This window comes from Myodes glareolus, chromosome 5 (assembly GCF_982192425.1).
Source record: "Myodes glareolus chromosome 5, mMyoGla1.1, whole genome shotgun sequence".
Lineage (NCBI taxonomy): Eukaryota > Metazoa > Chordata > Mammalia > Rodentia > Cricetidae > Myodes > Myodes glareolus.
The window spans coordinates 101,733,943-101,761,502 of NC_142030.1; the positions used below are offsets into that span (position 1 = coordinate 101,733,943).

At 40.1% G+C, this 27,560-nt stretch overlaps 1 long non-coding RNA gene across 1 annotated transcript; it reads right to left on the reverse strand.

Annotated features, from left to right (window-relative positions):
• Positions 1-1,206: 1,206 nt before the first annotated feature.
• On the reverse strand, positions 1,207-26,964 carry LOC125406665 (uncharacterized). Its single transcript, XR_007233986.3, has 3 exons — positions 26,530-26,964; positions 14,887-14,929; positions 1,207-1,581 (listed from the first exon to the last, which is right to left on the reverse strand). It is a non-coding gene; the product is annotated as an uncharacterized LOC125406665 (long non-coding RNA).
• Between the last annotated feature and the right edge of the window lie 596 nt (positions 26,965-27,560).

Here is a 27,560-nt window from a genome sequence, read left to right on the forward strand (position 1 = left end):
AACTGAGGATGATCTAGATTCCCAACCACCCTGTCTCTACTTCTGATATGCTGAAATCACAGATGTGTACCATATACCAGGAAAGAGGAAACTAACTTTAAAGACCTACTTTAGCTCACTATGTCTGCACATGACATCATTTTTTATGTAGATATCTCTAAGAATGGAAAACACAGTGAGTTATACTACAGTCATCAAATCCACAAAGCACCATGTTCATAATTTTCAGAGAACAGTTAGCTCAGAACTCTAAGGGAATATGGCTCAGTCACTAAAGTGCTTACCACTAAAGTGTGAGGAACTGAACTCTGATCCCAGGCAAAAAGCAGGACAGTGGAGAGTGGCGGCAACTGTAATTCTAGTTCTGACATGGCTGAGATTGGAGGAAGCCTGAGCTTTGCTGGGCAGTTTGGTGTTTTTTGGTTTGTTTGTTTGCTTGTTTTCTGAACTTGTGAGGTACAGACTCACTGAGAGTATCAGAAATGAGATGGAGAATGATCGACACCAGATTTCAAACTCTGTCCTCTAAGTGAATGTGTATGTATAAAACCTGAAATATAGAATGAACTTGTTAAAGCTAGTTTTTAACATGCATGGAGAATCTTACCAAACAAATTACTGTCTGAAAAATGAAGTCTACATGTGAACACAAAGTTTAAAGTAATGATTAATGCTAACGTTGAAGTTGCCTCTGGGACTCAGTCATGTCTAATGACCCAACACAAATATCCATTGTTTCCCAATGCAGAGCCGATGATCACTGCCAACTTGAGAATTTATCGTGCTATGGATCTGTGAGGATGCATTCACTAAGCCTTGAAAGGTACAAAGCAGAAGTTATTGTAAATTTTGACATGTGTAAGACTGAATAGGAATTTCTGATGATTTCAGTGTTGAGATTTCTTTCAAAATAGCTTTAAACTTTGAAGTTTTTTTTTGTCTGACGTGAATGAAATATTGATACACACAGACACAGACATACACACACACCCACTCACATTACACTTGTTCACCTCAAAGGGGCTAAGAGATAATTTACTTTGTAGCCACAAAGGATTAACCATTGCCTAGGAAACCAGATTCAGTTTTATTCAGATATCATGCTTCACTTTGAATGCCATTACCTTAAATCTTATTAGTTACAGAACAAAGACCCATCCTACCAAACGCATTGGTCACAGCCGTCGCTAGGTGGGTCACAGCAAAACAGGGAAACCATGTTATGGATTTCAGATACTATCTGATGACATTTATAGCTTTGGAACTGACAGAAGTCAGTTGTTAAGAGTGCATTTGGAAGGTTCTGATTATCACAGGGATGTTAGGTTAAATATATGAGTGATCTATGTTAACTTTCAAGGTATTAAATAGTTTGAGATAATTTCACTCTGGTCTGCAGCATTCTATCTCTCCCTAAAGCACTGAATTCAATCCGTTGTTCTTCTGGAATATTTAGCACAGGTATAGCTCTCTTTATTTATCTGAGGACTTCAGTTTACAGACTCTGGGAAATTGCCACTCCATCTTAGCAAGCAAATTAAAAAGCTGAGAAGACTGCAGCATCCACATGTCTTCTTATACCTGTAAGAAAAATGAAGTAATGAGACAAATTGCCACCCTCAGCACTGGAAAAACAGAGAGTCACAGAGAAACATGGCACATCTGAAATTCCAATCGTATAGAAATGAGGATGGATTTCAGCTAGTGGAGCCCTCACCTGACATACAGGAAGCCTTGGAATAAATCCCCAGCACTGCATAAAAGTAGACAGCACCTCAAGAATAGCAGCTATCTTAAAGCCAGTCCTGAGGAAGGAGAACATAATAGTAATGGAATGGCTAAAGGCACCACGTGGACAGGGGGAGAGAGAAAATCGAATACAGGACACTCAGAGGAACTGCCCTCATGACTGTGTGGGCTTTATCTGGGTAGCCCTGACGAGCTTCTCAGAGTAGAGATAGAAGACAAACTTTATTTACATCAGCATAGGTAGATGTGATGGAATGATTCTGAATCAAACCGACTCTGTGTTCTTAAAAAATCCACATTAGGGAGAAACTGAGGCAGGTTAGTTAACATGGAACAAGGAAACCCAAGGTTGCCTGAAGGTTCACACAATAGCACAGCTGTTTTATAAGAATGGTGCTGTATCTCTTCAATGGGGACAACAGAACTACCCAATACCGTGGAAAATAGGAGCAATGGGCAGAGTTTCTAAATGCGCTTTGTTTCATAGTTATGGAACTTCCTTATCATTAGTCTTGTGAAATTGACTGTTCCCATGAGGCATCTGATAAAACTTGGCACATCTGAAATTGCAATATACATCAATTAGGACTGAGGATGGAATTCAGTTAGTAGAGCACTGGCCTCACACACAGAAAGCCTTGGTTTTATATCCCCACCACTGCATAAACAGAATGATAGGGAGATATACACCATAATTCTAGCATTTTGGAGGTGAAAGGGAAAAGATAAGAAGTTCAAAGTTATCTTGGCTAGGTAGGAACTTTAGGGCATCCTAACCATATTGGCTATAAACAACCCCAAATGGGAGCGCAGAATTTAATATAAGGGCAGAGAGTAGGAGATGATTCTATTACATATGCTACCTTTGCTCATGAATGAATGAGTGGCACTTCCTTTCATTAAAGCATTGACAGTAAAATATAGTGATCCAAGAGTTAGTAGAAACAGACTACTCTGAGAACTTTGTTCCTCCACCCCAGCTGTCATGTTTACTTTCATGCCATAAAACATCATTTCAATACTTTAATTCTCCTGGTGTCTGAATTCTTTCCCTGGCAGTGAAAAAAAAAAAAACCTGAGACCTACATCCAATTCTTCTTAGAATTCCACACACTTTGCTACAAGATTTTCACCTGCTGGTTTCCATAAGAGCCTAACCTGTCCAGGTGGTGGAAATATCCACCTTTAGCCATACTGACTGTATGTCCCACCCAAGTGTGGGGACTGCATACCACATGGTATATGCAGCCTAGAGGTCCAGCCTTCCTAATGCACTCAGACTCTGGCACCTACTCATAGGCCAAGGGCAGCCCATCACAAAAATCATAAAATTACTAAAGACACAGGGCATTGACTTATGGTTTTTATGTTTTTATTCTATTTGTAACACAGTGGCACAGTTCTTGAATTTTAACTTCAAAGAAAACAACATCATATCACAAGATCAAAAGGTTGAACAGAAGCAGAAAGATGACTCATCAGGTAGAGAAGCTTGTACACAAACCTGCCTGCCTCTAAGCTGAATCTCCAGAACTCATGTATAGATGGAAGGAGGGAAGAGACTCTGCGAAACTGTCTTCTGATGCCCACAAATGCAACATAGTGCTCATGCACAAATCTAGAATTCCTTCCGTAAGGAGAAATGTGGGGTAGGGGAAGAAACATAAGAAACATTCAATATCCAGTCTGAGGAATATTATGCACGAAATAATCTATAGTAATTTTGGTCATCATCGTCATAATAATAAATTGTAGAAAACTGGGAACATGACTCAGTAGAAAAGATAAGATTCTGCTCTTACAGAAAACCCAAGTTCAGTTCCCATCCTCCCAATTTTTTATTAGATTTTTTTTTAAAAAAATACCAATCTCAATTCCAACTCTCTCCTCTCCTCCTATTCCCTCCACACACCCTCCTACCCCACCCCCATCTAATCCTATGAGAGGGTAAGGCACTTTGTTTGTGGAAGGTCCAAGGCCTTCCCTACTACATCTAGGCTGAGCAAAGGTTACATCCAAAGATAATAGAATCCTAAAAAGCCAGTACATGCAGTAGAGATGAATTCCAGTGCCACTGTCAGAGGCCCCTCACTCTGCCCCAGCCATATAACTGTCACCCACATTCAGAGGAACTAGTTTGGTTCTATGATTGTTCCTTCCCAGTCCAGCTCGAATTGTTGAGCTCCCATTAGCCCAGGTAAACTGGTTCGGTGGATGAAGCCTTCATGGTCTTGACCTCTTTGCTCATAGTGAGCATCAAAAGTTCCCTAGTCTAGTTCTCATTTCTTCTACTCTTCAACTGGACTTTGAGAGCTCAGTCCAAAGCTCTGATGTGGGTCTCTGCTTCTGTTTCCATCTGTTGTTGGACAAAGGTTCAATGATGATATTTAAAATAATCACCAGTCTGAATACAGGGCAAAACCAGTTCGTGCACCCTCTCTCTTAGGGTTTTATTAGGCAGCTAAGACTGCCTAGAATTTCAGCTGCAGGAGATCTAATTTAGTTACATTTCTTTGTTGTGAAAAACTATGACCAAGTAAACCTATTTTTTAAGAGTTTCTTTGGAACCCTCAGTTTCAGAGGGTTAGACTTTATGGCCATCATAGTAGGGAGCATGGCAGCTGGCAGACATGATGATGGAACAATAGGTGAGAACTTAAATATGATCCATAGCAAGAGGCAGGGGAAGCTAAATGGAAATGGCATGGTCTTTTAAACTTCAAAACCTACCCCCAGAGTAATAACCTCCTCCAACAAGCCCACACCTTTTAATCCTTTGTGAGCAGTTTTCTATGGAAACCATTGTCATCAAATCACCACAGACTCTAACAGTCTCTTCTGGCCAGTTTGATCATCTACATACACAAGCACATATGTCCATAATAAACATACAAACACACACACACACACACACACACACACACACACACACACACACACATATATATATATATATATATATATATATTTAAATATAAAATGAAATCTTTTTTTAGATATTTAGAGGATGTTTTTTATTTATTTATTAAAAATTTCCACCTCCTCACCACCTCTCTTTTCTCTCCCTCTCCCTACCTCCTCCTCCCTCTCCAGTCCTAAGAGCAGTCAGGGTTCCCTGCCCGGTGGAAAGTCCAAGGTCCTCCCCACACCATCCAGGTCTATTAAAGTGAGTGTCCAAACAAACCAGGCTCCCACAAAGTCAGTCCATGCAGTAGAATAAAAACCCAGTGCCATTGTCCTTAACTTCTCAGTCAGCCTTCATTGCCAGTCAGATTCAGAGTGTCCAGTTTGATCACATGCTCCATCAGTTCCAGTCCAGCTGGCCTTGGTGAGCTCCCATTAAATTAGTCCCACCGTCTCAGTGGGTGGATGCACCCCTTGTGGTCCTGACATCCTTGCTCATGTTCTCTCTCCTTCTGCTCCTTATTTCGACCTTGGGAGCTAAGTCCACTGCTCCAATGTGGGTCTCTGTCTCTATCTTCATCCATTGCCAGATGATGGTTCTATGGTGGTATGAAAGATATTCATCAGTGTGGCTATGGGACAAGGCCAGTTTAGGCACCTTCTCCTCTGTTGCCCAAGGAACAATCTGGGGATCTCTTCTTGGACCTGGGAACCCTCTAGAGTCAAGTCCCTTGCAAACTCTAAAACGGTTCCCTTAATTAAGATATTTACTTCCCTGCTCCCATATCCACCCTTACTCCATCCCACCCATCCCATTCCCCCAAGCTTTCCCCAATCCTCCCCTTCTCCCATCTCTCTACCAATCTCCCCTTACATCTGCCTCCACACCCACATGCACCCAAGTTTCACCTGGCAATCTTGTCTACTTCCAATATCCAGGATGATAACTATATGATTTTCTTTGGGTTCACCTTCTTATTTAGCTTCTCTAGGATCCTGTATTATAGGCTCAATGTCCTTTAATTATGGCTAGAATCCACTTATGCGTGAGTACATACCATATTCCTCTATTTGGGTCTGGGTTACCTCAGTCAGTAAAGTATTTTCAATTTCCATCAATTTGCATCCAAAATGCAAGATGTCATTGTTTTTTACTGCTGAGTCAAACTCCAATGTGTATATGTTCCACACCTTCTTTAACCGTTCTTCTATTGAGGGGCACCTAGGTTGTTTCCAGGTTCTGGCTATTACAAATAGTGCTGCTATGAACATAGTTGAACAAATGCTTTTGTAGTATGATAGGGCATCTCTTGGGTATATTCCCAAAAGTGGAATTGCTGGGTTCTGAGATAGGTTCACTCCCAGTTTCCTGAGAAACTTCCACACTGATTTCCAAAGTGGCTGCACAAATTTCCATTCCTACTAACAATGGATGGGTGTTCCCCTTACTCCACATCCTCTCCAGCTTAGGCTTTCATTGGTGTTTTTGATTTGAGCTATTCTGACAGATGTAAGATGGTATCTCAAAGTTGTTTGGGTTTGCATTTCCCTGATCGCTAAGGAGGTTGAGCATGATCTTAAGTGTCTTTTGGCCATTCAAACTTCTTCTGTTGACAATTCTCTGTTCAGTTCAGCACCCCATTTTTCAATTGGGTTAATTAGAGTTTTAGTGTCTAGTTTCTTGAGTTCTTTGTATATTTTAGAGATCAGACCTTTGTCTGATGAGGGGTTGGTGAAGATCTTCTCCCAATCAGTAGCTTGCCTTTTTGTCTTAATGACAGTGTCCTTTGCTTTATAGAAGCTTCTCAGTTTCAGGAGGTCCCATTTATTCATTGTTGCTCTTATTGTCTGTGCTACTGGGGTTCTACCTAGGAAGTGGTCTCCTGTGCCCATGTCTTGTAGACTACTTCCCACTCTTTCTCTTCTATCAGGTTCAATGTGGTCAGATTAATATTAAGGTCTTCAAACCATTTTTAAAAATGGTTTGTCATCCTTGAGATTTTAGGGTACTCTTCCTCCCACATACATACCACCACAAAGGGTCTATTTAGGCTAGTTCTATTATAATGCTCACACAAGTTAGAGTCATAAATACAGGATGAATACCACAGGCAGCTCAGCCATAGGTGAGCTATTGTGCTGGAATTAGACTAGGCATTTACAGTGTTTGTGGTTAATCCACTTAGAACTCTGTTAGAAAAGTAGACGGCAGATAAGAAAAGTGATGCAATGGAATCAGAGACACAGTCATTCTAAGAAAGATCCAAGTGCACATGCTGGATAGCAAAACACTGAAATTCATGAAGAATGTCTTTGGTTGAGTATTAAATTGGGAGCATAGACCCCAGCCCCTCACATCCATCCCAGCCTCCAGGCCTGAGAGTTGTAATTGTCTGGGATCCAAATTCCAGCAAGACAGGGAAGGGTCAGGACCACTCCTACAAGGTGTTTAAGTGAGCTCCCTAAAAAGAAACACATTTTCTCTTCCCTTTCCTCTCCGTGGTTGCATTTGTGACCTCCCTGTTCCCTCTCGGGCTCACCTGAGAGTGCAGGAATCTCATTAAACCTGGATATTTCTTAATTTGGCTTATTGTGATTTGGCTTGATTGGGATTTTTGTTTCAGCAGATACCTCACTTTAGGAAAAATTTCTAACATCTGAAGGTCACACAAAGTAGGGCAGCCTTTCCACATGGCCCTACTTCACGCATCGAAAGCTCCCTAGCCTACAATCTCAGCTCTCCATACCATGATAAAACCAGCTCCTGGGCTACAGTGGCTGCATCTTGGGTATTCCCTTTTTCTTGTCTATGCTATAGAATTTTTGGCGAACCCATTCATACTTATTTTTGTCGATTATTGGATTCTTGTTGAAGCCATGAGCACGTGCCAAGAGTTTGATCTCAGAAGCGGCTAGACCAGCAAGACTGGGCCTAACTTGGGTGAGCTTTGTTCACTTTGGGAGGCCTAGCATTCAATTTCCACAACCCTGTTAGGCCTAAGAGCTTTTTTAGTGGACATGATGTAATAGACTTAGGCCACTTGGTTGGGCATGGATTTTAAAATGGGCTCTTGCAGTTCAAAGCCAGATCTGCTGTTGTCCCTAGGATGCCTCTTACAAAATCTTTATAAATTGAGCCTGTCTAATACAATCTCTCCTGAATGACTAATTTCGTTATGCACTAAGATTTGGCCTCAACACGATATTGACAATGGGATGTACTGGCCACCAGAAAAAAAGCCTTGAGTGGTACAGGAGGTTCTTCTGTATTTGTGTTGCTTTCATTGGTTAAATAGTTAAATAAAAAAAAAAAACTGCCTTGGCCTTTTGATAGGTAGGCAGGGATGACAGAACTGAATTCTGGGAGAAAGAAGGCAGACAGGGAGAACTGCCATGGAGCCAGCCATCAGGTCAGACATGCTGAATCTTTCCCAGTAAGCCATGATCTCGTGGTGACATACAGATCATTAGAAATGGGTTGAATCAGGCTGTGAGAGTTATCCAAGAAGAGGCTAGAAATAATGGGTCAGGCAGTGTTTAAATGAATACAGTTTTCATGTAATTATTTCAGGGCTAAGCTAGCTGGGCAGCAGGATGCAGCCTGCTTCCCTTACTACACTTGAGCTTACTGTTCTCTCTGGGACCTAGAAAATTTTGTCACCTTAAGGACACATGGACAGTGCTTACATATATCCATGGTTTTGAGGCTCTGCACTCCTGCACTTCCCTTAGTAGCCAGTCTTGCAGCACCATGCGGCCAGAGGCACTGGCCCCTCCCCCACTCCCTCAAGCACACACTACCCAACACCCACCTGTGGAGTAACATTCTCCACATTCCTCCCTTTCCCCATTTACTCCTCCCTTCCCAATTTGGAGGTTCAAGGTCGACTTCCACCTTCCCCACCTTCCTCCTTCCCTCCCCCTCCTCCCTCATCTCTCCACCTTTGTACCCCCTCTGTGCACTGGACTAGCCCCTCCCCGGTCTCCTTCCATACCAGATCCCACCATAACTCTGCCCTTCTCTGTCCTCTCCTAGAGGTGGCAGGAGTAGATGGCATTTTAAAAGTTACGTTCCCTTTTCTCTTCCAGATCTCTCTCAAATAAAAAAGCAGCTAGGTTCCTTTTCTACTAATCCTTCTGCTTAAAATTAAGAAAGGTTGAGGAGGGAAACCCCTATACAGGAATTGATAAAAATGGCCTTTACATGCCTACAACAGGCAGCTAACCTACAGGCCTGCACCTTAGCAGCCACACTAAGGTCACAGGAAGGGGTTAAGAAAAGCCAACCACAAGGCTCTACCGAGATGGAGCCCAACCTAAGCAAACCTCACAGACAAGGTGTTTCAAGTGTAGTCATGTGGCATGATATTGCACTAAGCCTCCTTCAAGGTTGTGCCCTATCTGAGAGCAACCTGGACACTGGAAATCACAATGCCTCCATGTGGGCTTGTCCTCTATGCCACACCACAGAGCAATGTCAACATCAGCAAATGAAATTGTGCCAGCCTTCAAACTTCACAGCCTTGCAGAGGATTGACACTGGCCAGACTTGGTATGTTCCATAACCCTATACAAGCCTAGGGTAAAGCTACAAGTAGCAGGTAAGTCCATTACTTTTATTTTGAACACGGGAGCTTCTGTTCTAACATCTCATTCAGGCCTCACCTCCCCCTCATGAATTTCAGTTATGGAGGTAGCCGGGACCCGTTCCTCCCCACTTAAAACTTTGCCACTGCCCTGCATTCTTGAAAGACATTTTTTCTCCCATTCTTTCTTAGTGATACCTGCTTGCCCAGCACCTTTACTGGGCCGAGATATCCTTAGCCACTCTTCAAAACCTTTGTACTGCTTCTTGGCGCCCTTTTTAACTCCACCCATCTCTGAAATCATATTTTACAGCTTCACTTTTCCTGCCAGATGTGTGCCCAGGCCAACCCATAAGGGGCTTTCCACATACATTAGTCTCCACACCAGCTTTAAGGACACCAACTGGGCGAAGATTGGTAGGTTAATTTCATTCATATGCCTACTCATAAAAAAACTGTTATCTCTTGACACTCATTGACACTTTTATAGGATAGATAGAAGCATTTCCCATCTCCAGGGAAATAGCAGATGTGGTGGCTCAGGTCTCTCAAACCTCGGTGGATAGGACCTCATACTGCACCTGTCTTCTCACCTCCCTCAAGAAACAGATGCCTGACATCTCTAGGATGACAGTACATGGGATGCCTTTCCAGCCACAACTCTCGCTGAGCATGGAACCAACAACACCTAGCTCTCCCCTTCCCCACACCACCCTAAACCTACAGGAAGTAGCCAGACTTGAGTCAATGCCCCTTTTTCCTAGAGAGCCTAAATTGTGGGTCACAATTATCACTTCAATTTTCTGTCATCCCTATATCCAAAGAGTCTGGAATGTTAAGTTGGGAGTGTAGATCCCAGCCCCTCACATCCATCTAGCCCTCAGGCCCGAGAGTTGTATTGGTCTAGACTCCAAATACCAGAATGCCAGGTACTGACCTGTCCCTGGGGTGGGGGGTCAAGACTACTCCCACAGGGTATTTAAGTGAGGTCCCAAAATAGAACACATAGTCTCTTTCCTCTCCTCCTAGTGGCCGCATTAGTGGCCTCCTGGTTCCCCCTCAGGGCCACCCAAGAGCACAGGAATCCCATTAAACCTGGGTATTTTTTAAATTGGCTTGTTGTGTTTTGGCTTGATTGGGATTTTTGCTTCATCAGAGAGCTCACATTAGCAAGAATTCCTAACAGTGAGCACCATGCAGAATGTCCAGAAGCTTGAGAATCAGCGAATCCTAGGTAAACAACAATAAATTCCGAGAGTCATGACTTAAACAATTTCAGCACAGATGTCTCCTGTTTACCTGCTATTTTGTCTCCTTATCAGATGTGTTTTTAGTGTGTGTCTGTGGTTTATGTGTGCAGTGAATGCACACTTTGACCAATTATGAATCTCTTCATTAACCATTGTTATCTGTGAACAAAAGCCTCCTTTGTGATCCAGGCTGAGAACAACTCTAGTCTATGTGTATAAAGACAAATATTAATAATTATTTGGCTACATGACCATATAGTAAAACATCAATAGTGAATATTTCTCCAGCATACAGCTTCCCAACAGGTCACTCTTAGGCTACTCTAGAAGGTGACATGTCTCCTTTGTGATTCACCTCTTTTCTGAGTACATGATCCTAGAATGTCTTTCTGCTGTCATTAGCTCCAAGTCTCTCTCTGCCTTCTTCGAATACCCAAAGACCTATTCTTCCCATGTGGGGGGGGGCACACATGGCACATGAAACTACTTCAGCTCATCTACTGAAAATGGCATAGGGATATCTGCTTACCTACAGACAACACAATGATCACAGATGATCAGTCCCATCAGAAGCTTCCCTGAATAGCTCAAGATCATGGTCTACCACTGCATGACTGTGACTTTCACCTGACTCCTCACATGCCATCCAATATGAAAATTAGTGTATTTGTTTCTCATGGAAGCTATACCACATCTAAATTTGAGGGACACTCTAAGCAAAGTTATCTTTGGAGAATTAATTTTAGAGTTTGAACTCAATGTATGGCTTTTCTGTTTCTTGTCCTGGATGCCATGCTGGTGCTCACATTCCATTCTCCTTGATGATTCTGTGAACAATGACAATCTCTCAAAAGGCAACCCACAGGGCATTTTCTAAGGGTAGAGATTATTCTCTGAAAGTACCCAGTTACTTCTGTGTGAGTACAATGTGAAGATAATCCTACAGTTTCCTCTTTCTTTAGATTATTCTGGGTTTGTCTTAAGAACTAGATGATGGGGCTGGAAAGACGGCTTAGTGGTTAAGAGCATTGACTACTCTTCCAGAGGACCAGGGTTCAGTTCCTAGCACTCACATGATGGCTCACTACTGTCTATAACTGCAGTTCCAGGTCCACCCTTACACAGACATACATTCAGGAAAAATACCAGTGCACATTAACGCAAACAAAATTCATAAACATAAAGACAGAACTGGATGAGGTGTTAGTATTGTAGGCCCGTAACACTTTGCTTGCGATTCTCTATACTTCTCATGACCCAGTCCTTATCACATGGTTTTCTAAGTTTGGAGGAGAGTCCTCCATAATGGCTCTCTTCTGCTTGGTTCATACAAAAACAATGAATGTGCCCCAACTCTCAACCCTCACTGTTCACATATGTAACATGAGGGCCAGCTTGTTGGGGTATCTGTCCCACCCGGTACCCCACAGCCAGGAACTCCCAAGGAAAATCAATCACACAAAGATCTCTATAAGTTATAAAGCTGATTGACCCATTAGGTCAGGCTACTTATTAGCTCTTATAACTTATGTTACACCATTATCCTTATCTACGTTGGCACATGGATTAGTACCTTTTCCAGCGGGGCAGATTACATCTTTCCTCTCCGGTGGTCTGGGCAGAACTGCAGAGAAAGCTTCCTGCTTCCCAGAATTCTCCCAGTCTCTTTGCTCCACCCCTCTTCCTGTCTGGCTTTCCCGCCTATACTGCCTGCCTGGCCAATCAGCGTTTTATTAAAATATGATTGACAGAATACAGACAATTCTCCCACACCACACATAGACTATTCAAGAAGATGTGCTTGAGACAGTTGCTTCAGTCGGTCTGTTGCCAAAAAGCAAGAGATAAACGCAGATGCCTGGCTCACTTTTCCTTATTCTTTCTTTTCTGTCCACTTAAGACACCATCCCATGGGAGAATGTCACTCACATACAGGGTAAATTTCCCTTCCTTACTCAAAATTCACTGAAAATTGAGAGATATACCTAGAAGTGTCTTAATGACTCCAAACCCAGTCAAGCTGAACATAAAGATTAACCACTGCAACTGGTAACATTAAATTGACCCACTTGCTAATCGCAAAGCTAGAATGAAATTTCAATATAACTAATTAACAGGGAGCAGAGAAATTCAGGTCAAAGACAATGATCCAAAACTTAATTCTTAAGATTTATAATTAGAGCACTAGCTTCTCTCAATCTGTATAACCCCGTATCAGTTTCATGACAAGTATTTTATACATAGCCACTCATTGCACTTTCAGAAACATTTCCCATTTCTATTTTACAAATAAAATATGGAGGTCACTGATAAAATCTGAGACAATTGGAAAGCAATTAACATATTCAAGTTACTAAACATTGAGGGAGTACAGTAGTTCTCTTTGTAACATGAACAACTACGGTTTATATTTATTTTTAAATAATACAAATAAACATGTACAGCGTGTGTATTGTGTCACAGAGAGAGAGGGGCAGGGGAGGGAGAGAGAGGATGTGCCACATAACCAAAAGTGCCCCCAGCGGTCAGAAGAGGACATTGGGTACTCTGGAGTTGGAGTTCCAACTGATTGTGAGATACCTGCTGTAGATGCTGGGAACAAAACCCTGACCCTCTGTGAGAGCAGCAAGTCATCTTAACTGCAGAGCCAACTCTACTGTCTCAGATTTAAAGCTCCTTTGTCATGTTCCAAGCAAGAAGCTCCATTTCATCCAAGTCAGTTTTAACCCTAACACATCTCCTCTGTCTTCCACACTTCACCGCAGGAGACACCAACAGCAGCTGGCCTAGAAGAACACTTTCCAGAGAACAGTACTCCCTGTCCTAAAGAAACAGACACAATTCTAAGAGGCACAGTTAGTACGTTAGGAGAGGCTGTGTTCTCCACAAGGCACTTAACCCTGTACATCTGCCATTCTCTTCTTTGCCCTTCAAAACTCTGTGGGTTGCACATCAAAGGCTTTGCTTTGAAATTGAACTATATTTCCCTTTGACTTCATCCACCCAATTATTTTTAAAAAATAGCAATTAATACCATTTGCCAGGTGATCAGTCAAGTATCAGATTGATAAAGACAGAACAAATGCTTTCTTTCATTTTCTCATCTTTGATCTTCTCACTGCGTTGGCAGAATACTTTGATTAACTGTCCTATGGTCTGACATTTAATTCCAGATCCTGCATACAATAATCATGGGAATCTGAGAATGTCATATATAATCCATAGGTATCTTTCTCCTTCTCTCTCATGTGTGCATTTAGAAAGAGATACACTTGAAAAGACTAGCAAAAGATATCTTGATTCAATGCCCATTTTTAATTTATCAAGACAACATGGTTAATTTAAACTAAGAAATATTATTTAGTTTTTCTTGTGGGGTTTTGTTGTTCTAAGCACAAAAGTACAGGTCCATATTAACTTTTAGAAATACAGACTTTTTTGACAAAATAATAGTAAATATTATGATGAATTATATAAATGTTAATGATAATCTTGTAATGTAAATTGTAATACATGTAAAATTGATTTGAAAGTACCATGTAGAACATGAAATCTTAGTCTATGAAACTAAATGATCAATAAGTCTCCACTCAGTATTAACAGGCTACAAGTCTATACTAAAATGCTTAGTAGGTGACATAGTGAAGAAAGAAGAGCCTCATCAAATACTGGACAAATCATTAACAAATGTGTAAATTTGGAAAAACATATACAGAGAATCAGAAGATAAACTTGAATTTGTTGTATTATTTCTATTGAATTATAATTAATATTTAGGTAGCTAGTGTGTTAGTCAACTTTATCTGAGACACTCATATTTTAAAGGGAAAATATTAATTTCTTACTTGTGGGGTCTCAGGTTGATCTGGTTGACTTTAAATTTGCAAGGTAGTAGATGGTAGCCTTGAACTCATTATTTCTCTGTTTTCTTTCCCTACATGCTGGGTGTGCACCACCACATTTAGGTTATGTGGCACTGGGAACCAAACTGAAGAGTTAATGCATCCTTGGCAAGTGCTGCACCATTTTGGCTGCATCCCCAACAAGACCTATAGGTTTAGAGACTTTAAGCCCCCAGTCATGGTTGCTGTTGTTCTTGGGTTTGGGCAATATAGCACACTATGGGAGGAGCACATCATGACTGTGATACTGTGACCAGAGTCTGCTACAGGTGTGTAAAGACTCTGACCTTCTTAGTTAATGAATCATATTAAAGGTACATATAGACTATAAAATATCAAAAACATTTGATTTAAAAACAAAGTCATAGAGCAGATCAGAAAGAAATATGATTATAAGAGTGACAGGCCTTGCTGACTGGCGGTTCTGCCTAATTTTAACTCCAGTACTTAGGAAACAGAGGCCATTCAGGTCTATAGAGAAAGTTCATAGCTTACCTGGTCTACAGGAAAAGTTCTGGGACAGTCAGAGTAACCCGTTCTAAGAAAAAAAGAAAAGAAAAGCATGACAGACCACACAATTACCATACAATTAAGAGTACTCAATGACCCCAATTACTGATCCAGGCTTCTTTCTTCAGGTTTCAAGAAGGGGAAGATTTGGATTGTTAAGGGGCACAATTTCAATAGCTTTCTCTTTTTATTAACAGATTTGAATTATGTAAAATTTTATTGACTATGTGTCCTTTCTCATGAGGCATCTGTCCTAATTATATACATACCCAAATATGCAGATTTTCTCAATGGCAAATGCAACCAAAACTAGTTCCAGACAGATTACACTCCAAACCCTTTATCCAGAAATAAGTGGAATACAATTCAGGGGAAACTGCTCATATATGATAGTTGTTGTGGGGAAAGAGAAACTTAGTCAGCTGTTCAGAGCACATTGTGTCATAGCTGGATGCAAATAAGAATCGAAGGTTGTTAGGTGTAGTGTTAGGAAAGAGGCATGGGACATAATCCCTGCAATTGATGAAGATCTAAGATTTTCAAATACCTTACTTAAAGAAAAGTGTTTGCCCAACCTAAGGCAAGTGGACTCCCAAGTTGCCGCACTAGTCCCTATGCTTTCCCGACTCAGTGGAAAGAGAACACTACTTACTCTGCATCTTGGAAATGTAATTGAAAGAATGAAATCAAGAATATATTGTCACTGTCAAGGACAAGTTACCATTCACTCAAAGTCTTCCCACTAGGCCACACACCTGTAAGTTTCACTCTTTAATAAGAGTTTTAGACTGGGCAGGAAGACTTTAACACACTGACCTTTTGGAATCACTTAAGATCAAGACTATAACATAAACATAATGAAGCATTCACAATGTATTGTGTGCCTGTTGGGTTGCAATTGAGTGTCCTCCTCAATCACTCTCTACCTTAGATTCATAATTCAAGATCCAAGCACTTGGGAGGCTGAGGCAAAAGGATGGAAGTCTCAAAGCTAACCAAGGCTATATAGAATACAGTGAGACTCTATCTCAAGTGAAAAAGAAAATAAAAAGGAAAAAAGTGACATGGGTGGGGCAACAATAAAGGATGAAATGAAATTCATGTCAAAAATTGGTTTTAAGGTTAAAAAAAGAGACATTGGCCCCAAGTGTTTATTTAGTCAGTATTGACTTAAATACCTTTTCCCTATTCTATAAAAAAAATGTAGACCTTATTTCACTTCAAAATTATTGATTTGTATCTCATAAGGAACTCAAATTATAGCATAGCTGTCAGAATCACAGATAAAGACTAGTGATTATTTTGTAAATTATTTCAAGACATAAGTGTTCACTTTTCCAACCTGATCAAAGAGACCAGCAAGTCACTAGAGGAAGGCAAAGCTGTTGAAGACTGTCCTCTATGTTTCTTAGACTGAATATACAGAGCTCCACAGATCAGGTGAGTCAAGCAATATAAATGGACTCTTAGTATTAGAGAGTAAACCTAGTCATGAGAGTTGATGGATTCAGTTGCTCCTGAAACTCTCCCTTGGCTTCTAGAAGATACTCTTCTCACTCTCACTATGTACTTATAGACAGTAGGGCCTGCACATACATGGTGGGTGGATCTTGGAGTTTTTTGACTAACTCTTCTTGTCAAGACTACCCTCTGGAGCTACAGAAATGGCTCAGCAGTTACTGGCTAATCATAGGGCTACACAGGTCCTCACCAGGTCTTTGCATTTATATTGAAGATATCAGCTTAGTATTTTTGTGAGACTCCTGACTGTGTTAACAAGTGAGTCTCTGATTCTTTTAATTTATTTATTTTTATTTTATATGCATTGGTGTTTTGTCATGGGAGTCTGGACCCTAGGAACAGGGATTACAGACAGTTGTGAACTGCCATGTGGGTTCTGAGACTCGATCGCGTCCTCTGGAAGAGCAGTCAGTACTCCCAACCACTGATCCATCTCTCCAGCCTTAGATCTCTGATTATTATGCCTTCTCTTATCACTCTTTTGGTTTGATTTACCCAACTGATGCTTTCTCTGTTTTATCTTATTTTTTTATTTTGTTGTGTTTTGTTGTTATCGTTTAGAAGCCTGTTCTAACGAGAGAGAGAATGCGAGTAGTTCCAGATGGAACAAAAGGTGGGTAGAAACTGGGAGAAATATAGATAGGGGAAACAATACTCAGGATATATTGATGCTGCCAGGAGAGCCAGGCCCACTTGTTTGTCCTGGCTGCCCAGCTAGCTTAGTCCCAAAATAACCACATGGAAATTATATTTATTAAATCACTACTTGGCCCATTAGCTCTAACTTCTTATTGGCTAACTCTTACATATTACTTGAACTTATCTTCATTAATCTGTGTATCACCATGTCGTCGTGGCTTACCAGCAAAGTCTCAGCATGCTTATCTCCAGTGGCGGGTCCATGGCGTCTCTCTGACTCCGCCATTTTCTTCCCAGCATTCTGTTTAATTTTCCACAACTATCTAAGCTTTGCCCTATGAACAGCCCAAAGCAGTTTCCTTATTAACCAATGAAAACAACACAAAGGCAGAAGGACCTTCTACACTGTTTCCCTTTTCTGTTTTAACAAAAAGGAAAGCTTTAACTTTAACATAGTAAAACTACATATAACAAAACAGTTATCAAGCAAGAATTACATATTGTATAAAAATAATCTATTTTCAATAAAAGGAATTTTTACAATTTGTTAAATAAATTATTTGGGGGGGATTAGGACAGAGTTTTCAATTAAAAAAAAAGAGAGAGCTTGGTGCCTTTGTAGAGAACCTGAGTTTACATTTAAGTACCACCACCAAGCATCTTGTAAGAACCTAGAACCTCAGCTCTAGGGGATTTTCTTCTGGCCTGCTTATGCACTGCACATATGTGCACATATCCCCCTACCCCAAAACACAGCTCCACAAGGAGACATACTTTTTAAATAAATTAAATATAAATGTGCATGTCCCCAATGACATGATATGGAACTTCTTAAATGATAAAACCACCCTACAAGTCTCAGTTTAATTTAATAACCTCTTCAAAGGAGCCTTTTCAAAATATCAGTCATGTTTTGGGCAGAAGAATTAGTGGGTCAATAAATGAACTTTAGAGGAAAGCACTGTAAGGCATAATCATGAAATTCTAAATTGCATGTGTAACTCTGTCTTCTGTCTCTTTTTCCTATAACAATAAAGATAAACTGACTAAATTTGATGCATACTATTGTTTTTGTTTATACATAATTTTTGAAAAGAAAGACTGCAGATTATCAATCATATATCAGTTATATGAAACCAGACCTACTATATATAAGTAGCAATAGTATTTAAGCAACAATAGCAATAAACCTCCTTCAGAGGTTTAAATCTAGCTGTGGCTTTTATAATACTAAATTGGGCTTGTTCTAAATGTGGGGCTCTTTCTATCTCACGTGACATTAAGCACATTTTTACATGAATGGAAATGCACTGTGAAAAACAAGCCTTTGGGTCATTACACATCTAATTCACACTTTTCCATATAGTCGACCTCTTTCTATGGCTCATTCATATGTTATGCTGCCTTTCTCTCTTCTCCTTGGATGACTGTACTTGCTGTCTAGCTGTTCTTACTGTTGTCAGGGGTTAGTGATCAGTGATAATCCTAAATCTGTCACCACTGACAAAGGCAGCAGACTTCCAGCCTTCCATGGCCATCAGCATTTAAGATGGGTGTGGCATTCATGAAGCTACCCCTCTGAGATAGACCTTTTCTCCAGTGCTGCCGCCTTGGATTCACAATCTCTTCTCTTCACGCTGCTATGTCTAATTCCTGTGGCAGCCATTTAGATTAACACTGGTTCTTTTTTCCTGATAAGTAACTGATACAGAACTATAAACTTTGTGGGGTATTTTTTTTTGGTATGTATGTATGTAGTGTACACTCACGTAGACACACACACATGCATATAAATAAAACTGAATCTTAAAAAATAAAGGAAATAAGTACATGCCACCATGTCAGATTAAAAAAACAAAAACAAAAACAAAACTTGCGACCTGGAGATCAAAGTTCTCTAACAATTGAACAATCTTCCCAAGTCATTTTTAGTTGCATCTGACATTCATACCTATTAAAATAACATTGTTTGGCTATTTTATTTATAATTCCATGGATGAAATATTGACTCAGAAAGAGGCAAAGTCCCTTATATTTGTGCAAAGTACTCAAGAGTTAACTGGAGCTATCATCAAATGTTTGCAGAATTCAAATTATTTTACATTAACTTCATCTGAGTAGAGATACCAAAAGAAGCTTTGATAGTCTAATAAAATTTCAATCTTATTTTCCTCATTTACTACTTGGCTAATAATGATCTAGTTAAAATCTCTTAACCAATCACTTTTCTCACATGTAAAATGGAGATGATATCATTTACTACTTGGATTTCCAAAATAACAATACAGTTAACCAAATCCTTGGCCTAGAATATCAAATGTTACAAAAGCACAATTATGAATCAACCCTCTATTCTGAGTGTGCCATAACCTTAGATTTTTATTAATAACACTCATATGGCAATTTTTAGCAATACTTCCCAAGAATAAGGGTCCTCCCCTTATACACAGTATATGTGTGCTGACTTGCAAATGTTTATGATAAAAGATATGATTTTGAAAGGGGAAAGTGATGTTCTTATGGAATAATGATCAAGAAATACGTATAGATTGATATTCAGTCATCCAACTAAAGAAGTTAAAGGTATTAGGAAACCAAAAAGGAAAGCAATCCAGTTGGTTTTATTTATTTATTTATTTTTGAGTGAGTAAGTGAGTGAGTGAGTGATTATCTGTTTGTAGATCTCATCCCATATTGACCTTGAATTTGCTTAGTAGGTGGGATTTCAAGTATATACCACCATTTCAGTGGTGCATGGTAGAACATGCCTATAATCATAGCTCTCTCTATGTAGATGAAGAAGTCAGAGTCAAAAGAAAATAAATCTAAGCTACATACCGGGGTTCTTCTGAATAGCTCACAGCTGGGGGTATAGGGCAGTGATGGTCCTGTTTCCTACTATGGGAAACATTTCATCCCCAGCAGATGGAAGTCATGAAGGACATTTTGTGAGTTAAGGGGAAACGTCTCTCCATTTTGACTACTATGATTGCTACATGAATGTAGGATGGTTTGAATACTTAAAGTGATATATACTGAAAATTAGAGTCTACTCTACACAGGTCTGTCCCAATGAAAAGACAGTCCCATGCTTGCTCTACCTTTCATAATTTATGGTCACTATTTCATATATCAGCACTTAGATCTTAAGATAGTTTAGCTGATAGATATCATTCTCCTTGTTTCACAAGTAAAATAGAAATTGAATACTCAGAATGAAAAGCATGTCCAAATTTTAGGATCCCTGACTTAGCATTCTCTCTTCCAAAACTGTTATTAATGTCTAGTCTACTGTCTTCCACTACCGTTCACTAACCTATCTTCATTAACAGGTCAGTCCCTGGCTACACTAGCTAGTCAGCAAGCTCCTGAAGTCAACCTGTCTCACCAACCCCTCCTCAGCACTGGGGGTCTAGACTCACCCACTCATATGTGTTCTTGAAATTCATACCCAGGCCCTTATGCTTATGTGTCAGATACTTTACCCAAAGAGTCATTTGCACAGCCTTTCTAGTGATATTCAATATTAGAAAATGATGAACATTTTACTAGGACAACTGAGAATCTTTTGAAGTTTTATATTTTATGTCTTTATTGCTCTTCTAACATGAGAAGAAAACGTCTAAAAGTGTATCAACATCATCCTTTTGCAACAATTCCAATGGTGCTGATTTTGAGAAACTGAAAATAGGTTACTTTTATTTCTAGTTATAAACTTTCTCCCCAGGGACTATAAATTAGCCAGGAATACTTTAAAGGTACACAAAGTAGACAAAGAATATGACACTGATGACTTTTCTTTACTGAGATAAGTTCATGTTTATCATAAATCTTTTTACTTATATGGATAGACAGTTATAGAAAGCCACACAAAGAAATTACGCCTTATGAAACTACTATCAGAATTCCTCTGGGTCTTTCTTCTCCCAGTTCTTACAGTCCTTAGAATGAACTCAGGAGATACACAGAATGTAATGGAGGAGACAAACCAGCAGAGATCATCATAGAGGCACTCCCAGTGAGAGTATACAACAGCTAATGGGACCAACATGCTAAACCTTGTGTTTATATTGACTTTAGATTGTTTCTGGAACAAGTTTCTGAGGAACATTGCCTTGCCCATGTGACTAACAGGTACATTTGGATGAACATTTATGAGGTGGGGCCATGGGGACTATAGTGTGCTTGTTTCTCTACCAGAGACCTTCTGGATAGATGGCAGTTTTATGTTATGGAAACAGTTTTGAATGTCATGTCTCCCCTTGGGGTCAGAGCTATGAGTCAAATTCCACTTTTGTTTTGAGTTTTTTATGTGTGTGGTTATGCATATGTTTGCATGTGTGTGTCAAGGTACACACACACTATGGTTCACATGTGGAGATCAGAGAACATTGTCCTATGTCAATTCTCACATTGCACCTTGTATGAGGAAGGGTCTCCTTGTTTTTCACTGTTATGTGCACCAGATAAACCTGGCCCATCAGGGTCTAAAGATTTCCCTGTATCTGTTTTCCATGCTGCCATAGGAGCTCTGGATTGTAAATGCCCATTGAAGTGCATACCTTATATGTGAGTTGCTGGGAGTTGATCTCAGACTTTCACATTTCATTCAACAAGTGGTTTACCTACTAAGCAATATCCTCAAGCTGGACCCCATACTTTTGAGCAGTAATCAATAACTTGTAGTTTCAGTTCCTTGATTGACAAGCTGCTGATCATGAAGGAAGTCTCCATCCTCAATTATCCTAAAGCCTCCTAAAGTCAGACTAACCACTTGTCACAAGGAAAATAGCAATTAACCCAACATAAGTCACTTAGCATGGAACAATAGCATATTTTCCTGTCATCAAGAGTTTAATATCAGCTAGAGTTGACAGTCCGTCCTAGAAGGCAAACACACTTTTGGCTATTCAGATGGCTCATGTTATACTGGTAAATTCCAATGTGTTGTTTGAATTCACTGAAAAGCTGGTTCTGGAGCCAGATTAGCCTCCCCATTTCAGACCCAAGAATTTTTAACCTGCCCTAGCAAACCTTTTATCTGGGGATAGGCTGTACCTTCTAATTCTGCAGCAAGGACAGAAGAGTACAGCAACACAGCCAAGAGTAAACACACTGAATCCTTGCGAATAGCTCGAAGGTAAACCAGTTCCAACAGACATTACTCTTGTTTATCCCATGATAGAAAAGTGTCTGTAGTAGTAAATAGAAGCCAGAAGTTCAGTCATGGAAAGCTCATTAGTGGACAGAAAGCTTAATTGGGAACACCAGTTGACTGCCCCAAATTCCCTTGTCTGTTTCTGCTGGATGCTGTGAGCCAAGTTGATGAAATTATCCCTATCTATTGTTAATTTACTTGGAAATCTCACACAAGGGGACACTCTGATCTGCAACTCCAGATGATTGCCTCAGTGGAGCTTCCCAAGTCCAGTTTTGCTAGATGTTTTGAGCTTTGGAATTACTATCTATCTGTCTGTCTGTCTGTCTATCTATCTCTATCTATCTATCTATCTATCTATCTATCTATCTATCTATCTATCATCTATCTATCTACCTATTGATCTGTCTATCTCTCTATATGTATCTTGTGGACACCCAAAAATGTGGTACCAATTTCTACCTTGCCTGTTGATCAGAGAGTTTGGCGGTTGCTCAAAATTGTTGACAAGCATAGTTGCACGTGCCCCAACTCAGAATGTGATTACTTGATTCTTTTGAAATTAATATAGCTCCATTCCATCCTGACAGGTGGTCAGGATATGCAAATGTACTTCTGTTATTTTTTTGTAACTATGAGGTCACCTGGGGAGTGGCTGCCTTCAGCATATTTGGTCTAAAGCAGCTCCTCTGCCTATACAACAGAATACTAATGATTTGATGTCTCAGAGTGTTAAAACAATTGACTTTGAATTGTCCTTAGTATAAAGTTAATAAAGTCTTTTGTTACCTTCTCCCCCTCCCACCCCCATTTACATTGGGTATAAAGACTGGAAAAATAAACATGGCAATTTCTGTATTCACTGGAATGCCCTCCCAGGATTTTCTATAGCTTCTTTTCTTATTATTTTTCATATGTCTTCATATTCTTTACTTGTATTTCTAAATTCCCATGCCCCTACCTTGAAAGAGGTATTTTTGTTGAGGATGGTCCACAACATTTATCTATCTATCTATCTATCTATCTATCTATCTATCTATCTATCTATCTATCTATCTATCTATCTATCCATCTATCCATCTATCTATCTATCATCCTATATCTACCATCTATCTATCTATCCATCTATCTATCTATCTATCTATCTATCTATCTATCTATCTATCTACCTATCTACCTACCTACCTAACTGTCTGTTATCTATCATATATGTAGATTTATCTATTATTCATCATATACCTACTACCTATTCTTTTAGTATGAATTGTTGTATACTTAATAAATGTACTCATGGAAATCTAAAAAGTGACTAATATAGATAATTCTCTGGACAGAACAGTGGCTGTCTCACTGCCAGCATGGCTGAAAAACACAACACCTCCTACAATGCTAAGGAAAGTAAGCCTGTTTCTAAGTGGATACTGAAGAATCTCACAGAAACTGAAATATAACTGAATTTTCTTGTGGTAACTGATGAACCGCATTAACTAAAGTATATATTGATATAAAAGACTACAAGCCACAGAAACTGGAGATTTGGAACATCAAACTAGGATATGTGGTCAGAGAAGATACCAGAAAGAAGACAATGAATTTGGCATTATTTTCATGGATTATCTAAATTTTTAAAAGGCCTATACTTTTATTTATTGGTTAGTAAGAACCCTTGGATGGTGAGACAGAAAATTGTCTAGATTTTCCAGTGTGTCCAATCTTGTGTGAGCGCATGCAATATACTGGTAGATAACAATTTCATTCAAGATCTAAAGATGGGAACTCGTGAATATTACAGGAAATAGTGGAAGTAGTGTGTATTATTAATGTAATGTTGCTAGATGTCTTGTGGAGCTTGGAACAAAGGGAAGAGTTGCTTAGTAAAAGAAATAAAAAGAGAAGTTTCAATTATATCAAGGCGGGCTATCGTATGGTCTTAGGGAGATGGCTTAATGGAAAAAGCTCTTGCCATGCTTGTAGATAGGCCTGGGTTCATATCCTTGAATCCACTTAAAACTGAACACAGTAGTGAATTCCATGATCTTAAAGCTCTTCCACAGACAGAAGAGGAGGCAGGAGCCTTGCTGGTTACTCATGGCCAGGTAGCTTGGCATATTCATTGCTGAATGAAAGAGTCTGTTTAACAGGATGAATGGAGAGTAGTAACACCCAAGTTCTCCTAACCGTACTGATTCCCGGTGGCAGACAAATGCCTACTCTCACACATAAGAATGTGCATACAAACAAACATACCCCGACATATATGCTCCCTTCACACACACATATCCTGCTCAGATACACATGTATATGCCCCTGCACACACATGGAACTCCAAGTGTTAAATACATGAACCTATGTAGAATGTTTACTTTTTAAACTGCAATATAGGCCAATGCTATGCAAAGAAATATTCCTGGGTTCTCCCCTAGATTTCTAGGGTTTAAAACTAAAAAACAGCATCATAGTCGCTTTCTCCAGCCACTTTTGAGCACACTGAGGAATGAGATCCAGAAGACAATATATGTACTTCATGCATGCCAGTCAACAAAACATGCAAGTTTCTTCCTTATCAAGCTTCTTTTGCATACACACACACACACACACACACACACACACACACACACATATATATATATGTCTATATCAAACTATATACAAATCATTATTGTGTTTCTCTAGAAAATCTTTATTCTTGGAAGATTATTGCTTGGCATAAAGTAATATTTATTATAAAAGAATGATTGATACGTTACTTAAAAACAGAGCCATGTGATTTTGGCAACTGACCTTGGTCATCCAGGTCCCCCACTTCTGTTCTCCCTGTGTGGGATTCCTCTTACTTTCAGCACTTAAAACAAGTCCATGCCAAATTCATGTTCTTTTCACAGTAAAACACACCCTCTTGTGATAATTAATATTGATTCTCATCTTGACAGGATCTAGAATTACTAGAAGATAAAGTCCCTGGGCATGTCAGTGAGGTCTTTTTAGATTTGTTTCATGAAGAATGGAAGACCTACCCTCAACGTGGGTGGACTGGGGTCCTGGACTGAATATGAAGTCGACAGTTAGCTGAGCATTAAGGTGCTGTGTAAACAGTCAAGTATTCAGCCTTGCAGTTCCAGGGTGGAAACACTAACCAACTAGAGGCATGTATTTTCTGCTAATTCTACACTTCGTGAGAAGGGTTGCTCTTTTTGAGAAAAATACAACGATGACTTTAGTCTCCTGAGCAAATGGTCATGGGTGTGCAGGCACAGAGAGCCTGGTGCTGATTTAAGGGATGCTTTCTTTTCTACACACAATATTCATGTCATTTTATTCTTGACAGTGTTAAAATCAAGAAAGTGCAGTCTTGAACTTAGAGCAACAATAGTAATGGTCAAGTTCTTGAAAATACTTTCAATACAGAAAACCCTGCTTTGAAATAAAAGCAATTTGCTACAAACACGTACAATAATAATAGAAATAAAAAAACTACAGAAAGCAAGATAGTTAAACAATGCATGGCATTCACAGCACACTATAATCTTTCCTGTCAATTTTACAGGATGCTGTGTTCCAAGAACAATAATTTTATCTCTAAAAGATGGTAGATTCATGCTAGCATCTGAAATATGCAATCTCAGGTCAAGTAAAGGAGAAAAGAGGAGGTTTAGCAAACTGATACATAGATATATTTTTGAGTTGTCTCCCCACCAGGGCTTCAAGGGATGGACAGATAAAATGTGGATACACTCATTCACACAGTGAGAATCCTCCAATTATAAAAGTTCTCAGATGTGGCACTTGTACTATGCCTAAGGAAATAGCTGAGACTCCATCTGTGAAATTCATCTCTGAAAATCACAGCCAAATCAGCACAAAATGAATTGATATGAAACACACATGAACCTCATTCACAGTAAGAAGACTTTCACAGGACAGGAGAGGGGAATCTCAGCTAACATATCTTAAAGAAAAACAATATCTCTTTTAATTTTTTCCTGACACTTGACACTCAAAATCAAATAAGTATGAAGAATATACAAAAAGACCAATGGTATGACCCTGCAGTCATCAGACCTGCTCTAAACTAAGACTTTCTAAGTCCATTATAAGTGAGTGTGTTCTTGCCATCACCCTTACTTCGCGAAGAATGATTCCACCCAGGTCACTCACTGACAGACTTGACAGACTTGACCTGAGCAGGAATGGAGATTCGCCCCATGCTATCTGTTTCTTGGTTCTCCCATGCCAGAAGCCCTTGCCTGTGCTGAACTTTAGAACCTGATTGTCTTGTTCTTCACAGGCTCCAGCTGCACCTCGCTTCTTACCAAAGGAGCTGTCTGCCATTTGTGTAGCCTCCATTTCCTCTTCCCTGATTAATAAGAATGGGCAAGGTGCCCACTTTTGTCCTTTCTTCCTTTGTAGAGACTTGTAGGGAGTCTGGAGCTCAACTTCCTTAGCTTGAGGAGTCTCTGCTGGCTCATTCCGTTCCCACTTCTTTCCAGGACCGGGCTTGGACACTGCCTTCTGATTTTGACTCCTCTTCCACTGTTGTTCTTCCTTGCAGATTTTTCCACTCTGGGGACCTGGGATGCCAACATCTGGGGAGCTTGTGATATGGAGAGGCCTGTTTTTCACTAGACTCCTCAAAGAAAGAGCCTTTGCTCAGGTGCTTCTTCACTGACTGTGGCTGCCTTGGTAGGTGTACTATCTCCAGCAGCCTTGTTTTTAACCAAGAGCATGTCTCCCCCTCCCTCCTTCCTCTCCCTTCCCCTCTTTGAGAGAAAGCAACGCATTTGCAATCACCAAGGACTGAGAGGGGGTAATGTGTCACAATTTTCTTTGTGATGTCTTCACAGGAGCTCCTGTCTCCCTTCCTGCTCAGGGGTTGCTGGCCACTGTCTGCAGGTGCTTGGGAGCTGCAGCTGCCTTAGCTGCTGAAGGTGCGAGAGAGACAGCCAGCTTGCTTAAGCGATTTTGGTGCTACTGACTGGCTTGGCAGGAGCATGATCCTCTGTACTTGTCAGAGTCTGAACTGAATGAAGAGCTCTGTGCTGACATCTTCTTCCCTGGAGCTGCTCTGCCAGTGTTCTGAAGATGACAATGGTAGCTGCCGGAGTCTTCTCTTTTTCAGGCTCACTGTACACTCAGCAACGCTATCTTCCATCCTTACACCAGATGTTTCAGCTTCGTAGATTTCTTTGGAAGCTGAGTCCCAGGGACTTCTTTGGTCGACGAGCAGAAAAGCACTGATTTTGTAGTGTAAACATCTGGTTCTTTTTTTCAAGGGCTTTGCTGTCTTTCTTGACCCCCTCTCTGGAGAGGTTGCACCACTAGAAAGCTTCTGGTTAGGGGTGAC